The 10,559-nt window shown below is 32.6% G+C and overlaps 1 non-coding gene across 1 annotated transcript; it reads left to right on the forward strand.

Annotated features, from left to right (window-relative positions):
- The first annotated feature begins 8,899 nt into the window (after positions 1 to 8,899).
- Trnal-uag lies at positions 8,900 to 8,979 on the forward strand. Its single transcript has one exon. It is a non-coding gene; the product is annotated as a tRNA-Leu (tRNA).
- Positions 8,980 to 10,559: the final 1,580 nt, after the last annotated feature.

The following is a 10,559-nucleotide window of genomic DNA, read 5'->3' on the forward strand; positions in this document are numbered from 1 at the left end:
AATGACCGCCTGCCTGATGTAAAAAATTTAAAGGTCACCAGAAAATCTACATAAAGTTTCTCGACCTAGGTCTTCAGCCCAAATAGGTGCTACAGCACGAACTTCAACCTGATGAGGCTCTCTATAGTTAAAGGCAATGAATCCTTCATGAAACACAAATCAATCTTAACCCTGTCTCGATGACGTTAACTATCATAGATTCCCACATTTTATTGCACGCTAAACTCAAGTCCTAAGCACAACTTGACCAAATAAATTTTGTTCGCAAAAAACTCATCGGATTAATGATGGCGAATTTCCGATAGTCGTAAACATAAAGTTGTCGTGACTAAATCAGTGAGTAGAACTTCACTTTCTACTTTGATTAATTACTGTGATCTTTGAGAATGTGATAGATTAGGCAATGAACATTCAGGCAAAGACCTACTTTATTGTTTCTAGGTGGTAATTATGACAATTTGACTTTGACCAGTTAAAACAAAAACATTAAACAGTATAGTTAGTATAGACCGGACATCAGGACTAAATTTGTGCTCCAAAATTATTACTATTTGGTAATAAGTCGTTGTCTTGTATGGTGATATGTCTATTTGATTATTCCAATAATAATATCTAAAAGAGAGCGACGGCATACAATTCCCAACACATTGTAAAAGCGCTACTAGTCATAAAGAAAAAGTGATGAGGAAGGGATTATTTGGGCTACCTATATATCTCNCTTATCATGTAAAACCCGCTGATGAAGGTGATGATAATATCTTCCAAGCCGATTTCGGCGACGACGATGGAAAAAAGTGGACAGGCATGTTCACCTACGACTGGGAATCTAATTTGTTCTTTTGCTTTTTGATGGGCTCTTACGTGGTTTAGATAGCCAATTTTATTAAAGTGCGAGCGCTTTTTGAGCTTTTAAACACCTTGGATAATTATAGTTACTATCAATAACTAATACAAAGTTGGCACTGAGGTGGTGTTCGACACTTGATTAAGCCGAGTTATTCATTTAGTTTCATTTATTTATGCAAGATCAAAATTACCCCTATGATTAAAAATTAATATTTGATTAATTTAAATTTTATATTAATTTATATTAAGGTTAGTTTGAAGCATTCCTGTGTTAAAATTGCTGCTTAGTTAAAAAGAGGTGTTGTTCAACTATTAGGTAACATTTATTTCCAGGATAAAGTACAACACAAACGAATTAAAAATTGAAGTGGTGTGTATGAAGTTGTCAATTTATCTCACTTTCATATTCAGTCAAGTATGAATTTATTTACTAGATAAATATCTGACTCTTGAAAATTTGGTCTAAGTGGTATCATCTCCAGAATGTATTTTTGTTTCATATTTACGAACATTAAAGTTCCAGAAATTTAAAACAAACGGACACGGCTCAAAACTATGATGAAACGTGTTCGAAAACCCAATAAATTAATTAAAACCAACTTTAACATACTCGATAATAAAATAATTTGTTAAGGTTTTTCAATTTTTGACAACTTGATTTGAATTTGTAAAATTTCGATCCATTTCGATTTAATTTATAGAAAATACCTAATTGGCGTTGAGTCGACCGCATATTAATGGAAACATCCTCTTAATATCATTAGGATGTTGACCTTTTAGTAGTTTTGCACGTGGACTCGCTTTGATTTTTGGTAAAATTAATATCCGCTAATTATTTATTTATTTTTAAACAATCAATAAGATATGTATCTATATTTTATTTTATTTCTAAACTAAATACTATTTTTTTTATTGTTTTGAATGAAGAGACGAGCTTGCTATTCGCCTGATGGTAAGCGATACGACCGCACATAAACAGTAGAAACACCATCCAAGACCTTGAATAATAAAGCATTGTTTGGTATTCATTCATCACGCTCATCATCCTGAGAAATGACATGTTAAATCTTAAGTCCAGTGCGTACACTAGCTTCAATGTCCTTCAAACTGGAACCCAACAGTGACTACACACTGTTGCTTGGCAGCAGAAACAGACATTGTCAAATAAATGAATAAGTCGACCAAATACAAAAGTGACACTCTAATCTATGCTCGCAGAAAATTATAAAAAAATAAGTACTGTCTAAATTACCTGTCTAATACCATAACTTAAATAAAATTTACTTGTAACTTGTGACAGTCACTTTGATACATTCCGTACGTACAGAAATGATATCGTTTATATATATATTCTAATGATTCATTTAAACTTGATTATGTAAAATCGGAGCAATAGCATAATGCTATTTATGGCAAAATTGATATAAATAAAATATAAGTTATATGACATTAATAATGTTATTATTTTTACTACATTCGTCTGTTAATGCGAACACGGGTTAAAGCTGAGATCTATTTTGCTATGTTCAAAGTCTGAACTATGAAACAGATGCTAAATGTTAACGAAGTCCTTTTTCGATATTTTATATGACTTTTTAAATCTATCTCTGGTACACGATTGTCTTCTTTAAATTATGTTAATACCCAATATTTAAATTAACAACAATATCTTTTAAATCCGAAAAACAAAAATATTTTAATTCCGCAGCTTAGTGGCAGAAATAGGCAAAGTTTTGGTACATGTAGAACAACTTTAGCATATAAGGTCCCTACTTATTATATCTAGCTTTTCTTCATGTCTTTAACCACCTATAATTGCGATACCGGGATAAAAAATAGAGTTAAACCACTCAATGGTACTAGTTTTCTATTAATAAAATCATTTTAGAATGAATGCATAGACCTCAAACACCAAATCCAATTTGCACAGACGAAAGCAATGTATTTAGCTTACTATATTAGTGTACAACAGGTATTATCAATTATGGCAAACGACATCAAGTGCACACAAAATTTAATTAGATATTTTTTTAAAATTATAGTCATCTAGAACTGTCAACAGGTTATCAGACGGCGATAGCCTCATTATTTGAAAATCTACTTTCCCTATCGATATCTAGTTTGACTTTCTTTTATATTACAGCTGTTGCTATGTGTTCGCTTGTCTAATTAAGAAGACTGTCTAAATTGGTTAACTGATTAGTAGTAGTAATAGCTTAGAAACATTTACAAACTAGGTTTTACTCGCGCATTCGCCTGTGTGAAAGTGTTTCCCTAAAATAAAATAAATTGCGTCACACTGCTGCTACTGCATTCTTCTTGACTTGTCGCTAGGACGTTTAAATATTCAAGACGCTTAAATTTAAAATTATAAACAATAGCCCAGTAATATCTGAGTTTATTAAGACGATTATTTTTTTTAAACTGCCTTACTAAGTTTGCTTTAAAGATTAATATGACAAATATTAATTACATTTCGAATCTCGTCGCGATTCGGCTCTTGATAATTTCCCTCTTGATTTATGTTTATGAATTTATAATAGTAAATTGATTTCGTGAATATGCACGATAGCGAAGTATATTATTAATATTTGGGACTGTTCTCTGTTATAGAAAATATTATAGTAGAAAAACAGTATCTAAGATAGCAAAGATTTCGCATGGATGTTTAAAATATTGTCATAGTATCACGTACTAAATTTTCAGTTATCGAAAGGCATTCCCGTGGTATTGTCTCTCAACTTGTAACTCTTGTTAGTTGCAGAATATTTGTATCCTTTCGGATAACGACCATCGTTCACAAGGTGTAAAATCTGCTAAAGTGTGTCGCGCTCCGGGATCAGCCTGTATCTATCCGGTTGAATATATTGGCAGGCGGCATAATTGGGTGGAAGAGCGTGTACATAGGGATAATAATTCGTAAGAAGACATTTTATCTGGACCTCATTCCGCGTGCCGGTAGGTGCAGGAGGGTTGCTATGCAGTATAATAAAAAATATAAGCTACGTATCAGTTATTCATTGTGATGGAACCTCAGTGAATTTGAGCTAAGTGAATTACTTTGATAAAAGAGCCCACTTCGACTCTTGAGTACGAACTTTATTTTTTTTAAGGTAATAAATGATTAAGTAATCCACCAGCTAGATGTGTATATTAACGCCAGCAATGTTTCGACTTTTTGTTACTTGTTTGTAAGATTGCAAAAAAGAAGCGCAAATATTAATATCTTTCTGATAGACTTCATTTGTAACTTTTTTATTGGTTATAATCTTGACAGCTAACTTGCAGGTCAATGACCATCATCAGCTGATGGTAACTAGTTGCATTTTGATTTTTTCAATAAATTGTTACTTTTAGATTCATATTGATTATAAACGGTTATCTTAGATAAGTAAGTATGTACATGTATATAACTCATTTTTGCATAACTAAATATTTTGAATGTATTGTGATTTTATCTGCGAAAATGAAATAAAAACATTTTAGTATGTGAGCGGACGTTTGTAAGTACCGTTTCATTGTTTGACTACTGTCACTAAGTACCCGCTAGTGGCGTGTTCCCAGTAATGCTCGAGTATATCCAAATTTCAGCATTAAAGCCGGTATAACTAATCGATAAAGCGGCATAAATCTGGCGATCGTTAATTATTATAATTTTTTTTTTTTTTTTTTTTTTTAATAATAAATCTTTATTTCACCAAAAATATTAATTGAACAAACACAACTAAAGCAATACAATACAGATTACAGATCATGAAAATGCAATAAGTGTTGTTGAACATCCGGTATCCAGAAAAAGATTTAACTTGAGTTTTGGACACCGATTGCTCACATCAAAAAAATACAAGACCGTGAAAAATGTTTCTTATGAGTTTATTGTGTAAACATATGAGCGAATTATGTGTGTGAAATATATTGATATGATTTAAAACAAAATAACAAAATTGAGTTTTAAAAGTGTTAAAATGCGTGAGTGTCTGTATATGAGAATGTAGAAAAATATAAATAAATAAGTAAATATGAAAGTGTGTAAATGTGTATCTGTATAAATATATTTCATTTACTTTAGAAAGTCTTCAATTTCGCTATAGCTTTTATTGAGGAGCCATTCCGTTACTCTTTTCCTACAGTCGTATCGATTAAGCAAGTAGATATTACAAAAACGATTTATTTTATTGTATATGAAACTGCTAAATCTTGCATAATTTTCTTTAGCGAGGGTGGTTCTCGCAAAATTCACAGGGCAGACGTCGTAGGCACGTCGCTTTAATGGTAGCTTGTCATCAATTTGTATAGAGTTGTGTTTGCGTAAGACTGTATGAAGTACAAACAATTTCCTTACTGAGAGAACTTTACAACGCAAATACAGAAGAGATGTGGCATATTTAAATGGGCTAAAAGACATGACCTTCAGGACGGTTCTTTGAGCGCGCTCCAAGGTCAAAAATGCTGTTTTCTTAGCACCACCCCAAACAGGAATACAGTATATCAAAATGGATTGACATAAAGCCAGATAAATAGTTTTTAAGGTGTCAAAATCAGCGGAGTGTCGAAGCTTATTAAAAATAAATATAAGTTTTCTCATACGGCATATTATAGTTTCCACATGAGCCTTCCAGTTTAAACGGCTGTCAATGTTTACCCCAAGATATTTGACGCAAGGAGTCGACGATAAATTTTGGCAGTGGCAGGGTAAAGTGCTTTCAGGCGGGCAGGAGTGGACCTTAAGTATAAAAGAGTCTGTGATGGGTAGAGACATAGACTGTAAGGAAAACGGAATATAACTTGTTTTTTTTATATTTAAGGTCAGTAAATTAAGGGAAAGCCAAAACATAATGTGCCGAAGTGCATATTCCGAGTGTTTGAAAGTGTCATTCCAATTTTCCCCATGAACTAGCAACGCCGTGTCATCGGCATAGGTAAAAATTGAGCAGTATGGAATGCTGAGTCGACAAAGAGGGTTTAAATAAATAAGAAAAAGGGTAGGACCTAAAATAGAGCCCTGAGGAACTCCGTACATCAGAGTTGCTTCATCGCTAATAAACGAACCAATTTTGACTCTTTGAGTTCGCCCAGACAAATAACCCCTAAACAGATCCAGACCAATTCCACGTACGCCGATATTTTCAAGTTTCGATAGGAGAAGAGGCACTGATACGGTATCGAAGGCCTTAGAGAGATCTAGGAATATACCAAGGCACTTCTTCTTTGAGTCTAAATTGCGGACAATGTGGTCGGTCAGAGCTGCAACTGCATCTTCAGTAGATTTGCCTTTTCTGAAGCCAAACTGATTAGGAGCTAAAAGGTTGTGTTTTTCGAGATAATGCACTAAACGTTTGTTGATGACCTTTTCAAGTACTTTCGACAGGGTTGGAAGGACTGAAATTGGTCTGTAATTAGTAATGCGATCTCTGTCCCCAGATTTAAATATCGGGTGTACAATGGCTTTCTTAAGTAAAGTAGGAAACGTACCGGTAGAAATAGATAAATTACAAATGTGAGTAATCAAAGGAACCAAGGTTTCTGAGCATAATGATAATAAATATGGTGAAATCCCGTCCCAACCAACTGCGGAATTTTTGCGCAGTCCATTAATTATACATTTCACTTCGGTATCGTCTGTAAGAAGAAGAGCAAAAGAATTAGAAGGATTTAGATCTTGCGGAGTCTGGGGAGGAGGATTAGATACGAAGATGATATTTTCGGCAAGGTCCTTTCCAACATTAGCGAAAAAGTTATTTATCTCATTTAGAGAGTGAATATTTGGCGAATTCTTCAACAGTATTATATTATACTGTCCTACTTCTGAGTACGGGCCTCCTCTACTATCGAGAGGGATTAGACCTTAGTCCACCACGCTGGTCTAGTGCGGATTGGCGGACTGCATATACCCTCAAAAATCCTATAGAGAACTTCTCAGGTATGCAGGTTTCTTCACGATGTTTTCCTTCACTGTTAATGCAAGCGATAATTTACAAAGATAACACACATAACTTTAGAAAAGTCAGAGGTGCCTGCCCTTAGGAATTGAACCTGCGGACATTCGTCTCAGCAGTCCATTCTACTCCCAATTAGGCTATCGTCGCTCAAAGTCGTTAATTATTGCAGTGTGTCAATTTCTGGACAAAAATACACGTTTTATAAAAATAATAAATGAATATTTATGTATTCGTATATCATAAAACTTCGATTAGTGTAATTAGTCACTTCAGATTTATAACTTGTAGCCCGATTTATAGCCATAATATTGGCAAGCTGTATTTCTACTATTATCTGTTGGAGAAGAGAAGTAGGGAGGAGTAAAAGCTATGCATAATGATTTGTATCGTTTTTAAGATCGAAGCTTTACTGTTCATTTTTATCCCAACATAAGGTATATAGTTTGGGAATCTAATGGCGCATCCCAAATAGCAAGATCTCACCCGCTTTCTAAGTTTAAATTCGCAGCTAAAAACTAACATCAATTTGTACCCTTTTGCGGTGACCAGAATAATCCGCAGCCAAGATGCTTTTTTACTATTTTTAATGCTAATAGAAAAAAAGTATGACACATCCTAACGATATGTCTATTGCTAATATATGCTATTCTCCAACATAACGTTAGCGTTAACGTTTGTACAAGGTATCTTGGTTACGTCCCTGAGACTGCCTTACAGGTGGACAGGTGGCGATACAATGGCGGGGTTTTGTACATAATATACGTTGATAAATATTGGATATCGACCAACACATTTTGTATATTTAAAGAAAGAAAGAAATAATTCAAATTTAAAATGAAATCTAATTTAAATTTTAAATTGTATAAGAATTTAATAAATGTATACAAACCATTTAGGTAGGTATTCACTATTTAAAGTAGATTGTATATAATAACAAAACATACTAATTTTGCAATAATTGCACTTCAATCTTAAAATTTGGCCTAAGTAAATCTTGTAAAAAACATATAATTAATGATTAACGTCTAAAGATGATGCTTAAGTTTCCATTAGTCAACATTAAAGATTAATGTCTAATGATGATGCTTAAGTTTCCTAACTATTGAGAAACGAAGCATCAAAGACAATATTTTATCTTCAAATAATGTTAGAAAACCGATTTCAACGGAGCATATATCCAATAAATTAGCCCATAAATGAACTTTAACATTTTTCACACCGCCGTTCCTACACAATGCAAAAACGACTTTATCCTTACATACACGTACATTCTGTATATTTCCGAAAAATTCGATTACAACTATGGATCTTACTTTGCTTTCATAATGTTTTAACTTCAAAACGTTGTGAAACAGGTATCAAATAGGTAAGTATAACGGTAAATATTTATGATTTCGGATGTTGATAGGCGTGGGTTCATACTTCACAGCACAATACGACCTAATCATTAACTAAGACATTTATGTTAAAACTGATTTGTGTAAACATATTTTTAGATTAAAATTTTGGATTGGTATAATTTAAAGTGTTTTTTGAGTAAAATTGGTAATTCCGGAAAGATATCCAATGAAGATTCATATTATTTTATATTTTGGTATTACCATCTGTAAAGTACATAATATCTAACATTTTAGGCAAACACTTATATCCATATTTTATTCAATAAACGTCCTGTTATCTGTTTTTTTAATATGTTCTGTTTTTTTGTCAAATAATGAGGAATCAATGAAAAATATCGGACGACTCATTCAAAATTATTAATTAGCTGAATCACTATTTTTTTACTTTCATTAGGTTATTTTTTTAACGGTAAGTAACGAGTTGTGATGACATAGCGCAATAGCTATAAAGGCAATCAACTTCGTTCTTCGAATAGTGTACGTATTCTATGGAAAATATGTGAAAATAGTAATCATCTTGGATAAGTAAAGAGAACGCTATAACGTAGAATATAGATTATTTTTAAAATGCTTGGCGCGATTTATTTCGAAATATTATTATTATGGAATTTGTAGTAGAACAATTGAACTTGTATTAACAGTTAAAGTAATTGTTTTTTATATTTATTTATATAAATAGGCTTAACATCACTAATTTCAAACTTGCTCGTATAAGGCAGCGTGGCCGAGTGGTCTAAGGCGCTGGTTTTAGGCACCAGTCCGAAAGGGCGTGGGTTCGAATCCCACCGCTGTCAGAATACTTTTTGAGTTGTTTTATTTTATTATTATTTCTAAAAGGATAAAAATTGCAATCGGAAACCAGTTATATCTAAATTATTCATAATAATATTATATATTTTTAAAATGAGTGGATGGTGGACAACGGTATACTCTTATGATAATATTAGTAGACTAATGATTTTGGATGGAACTATAAGAATAATTACAATAATTGAAATAGAAATAACACTACGAACTGTTATTTTGTAAAAGGTAAAGGATATGGCAGTTATTAAGCGCCATTTAGTGTTGCGGGACGTAGTTTCAACTAGTTTTACAATATTTTTCAGTTCAATTTAATGTTGCGGACACCGGTACTATTAACTTGTGATAATTTATCATTGTTTTTGAATCTGGATTTATATTCCAGTTATGATTCAGTCGTTTCAGTTCACACAGACTTTTTTTTTATGGTAACAGACATCTCTTTATTATCGCTTTTAGTTACCGTCAGCACCAAATGAATGTATGTACGAGTGTACGTTGACAGGGGGATGTTACATTTTTTGTAATTGATGCATTCGGTCTTTAGGCTGTCTACTTATTATAAACCTAGTTTGTGAGCCTTAAATAATAAGTAAAATAAAAATATATAACTATGATTTTCTTCCTATTTATTCCTTTTTAACTGTATTTTTTTTTAACTCTGAATAATTCTTCTTCTTCTTTTTTCTTTATTGACAACCGGCATAGACTCTAAAGTAAAGAAAATTGTTTACGAAAAAAATGTACACAATTTTAATTTAAAGTTTTGTTTTATTATTTTGTATTTTTAAGACATTATAACACATATTTGAGTAATAATAATATCAGCCCTGTATTATATACTTGCCCACTGCTGATCACGGGCCTCCTATACTACTGAGAGGGATAAGGCCTTAGTCCACCACGCTGGCCTAGTGCGGATTGGTAGACTTCACACACCTTCGAAATTCACAAATGATTTTAGAAAAGTCAGAGGTGTGTGCCCTTGGGATTTGAAACAGCGGACATTCGTCTTGGCAGTCCGTTCCACACCCAACTAGGCTATCGTCGCTTAACTTATTATTACTTAACTTATTTGAGTACTAATTTATAAATAAGAAAAATATACTTTGAAATCAAGGTTATATATTTTCGTCGTTTATTTTTTCTACAGTAATACATGAAAATAAAAAAAAAAACATTTCGTTACATTTTGTGCTCTGATTGTAAATGTGTTATTTCTGGCCTTTTACGTATAGATAAATCGGCACATTTCGAGTACCCATATCAAAAGAGTTTTACACAGTGTTAAAAAAAATAGATTAGCTCCGTAAACTTTTAATCTCCTCTTATAGGGTTTATTTAACCGCATTTTTTCAATAAACAATTCATTGGGTTTATATTATAAAGAGTGACTTATCATCGACGCATTTCTGAGAATCAAACAACAAGTCAATTGTAACCATGTCAAAAAGTCTTTATCCTGATTAGTCCATTTTCTCAATGGAATGAAAAAACGATTGGAAGCGTTTGCTGCAATCGGCAGTTTATCAGAATTCGACCCTAACTCATTACCTTTCAAATAATTTTA

Source organism: Manduca sexta, chromosome 25 (genome assembly GCF_014839805.1).
Source record: "Manduca sexta isolate Smith_Timp_Sample1 chromosome 25, JHU_Msex_v1.0, whole genome shotgun sequence".
In the NCBI taxonomy this organism is placed as follows: Eukaryota; Metazoa; Arthropoda; class Insecta; order Lepidoptera; family Sphingidae; genus Manduca; species Manduca sexta.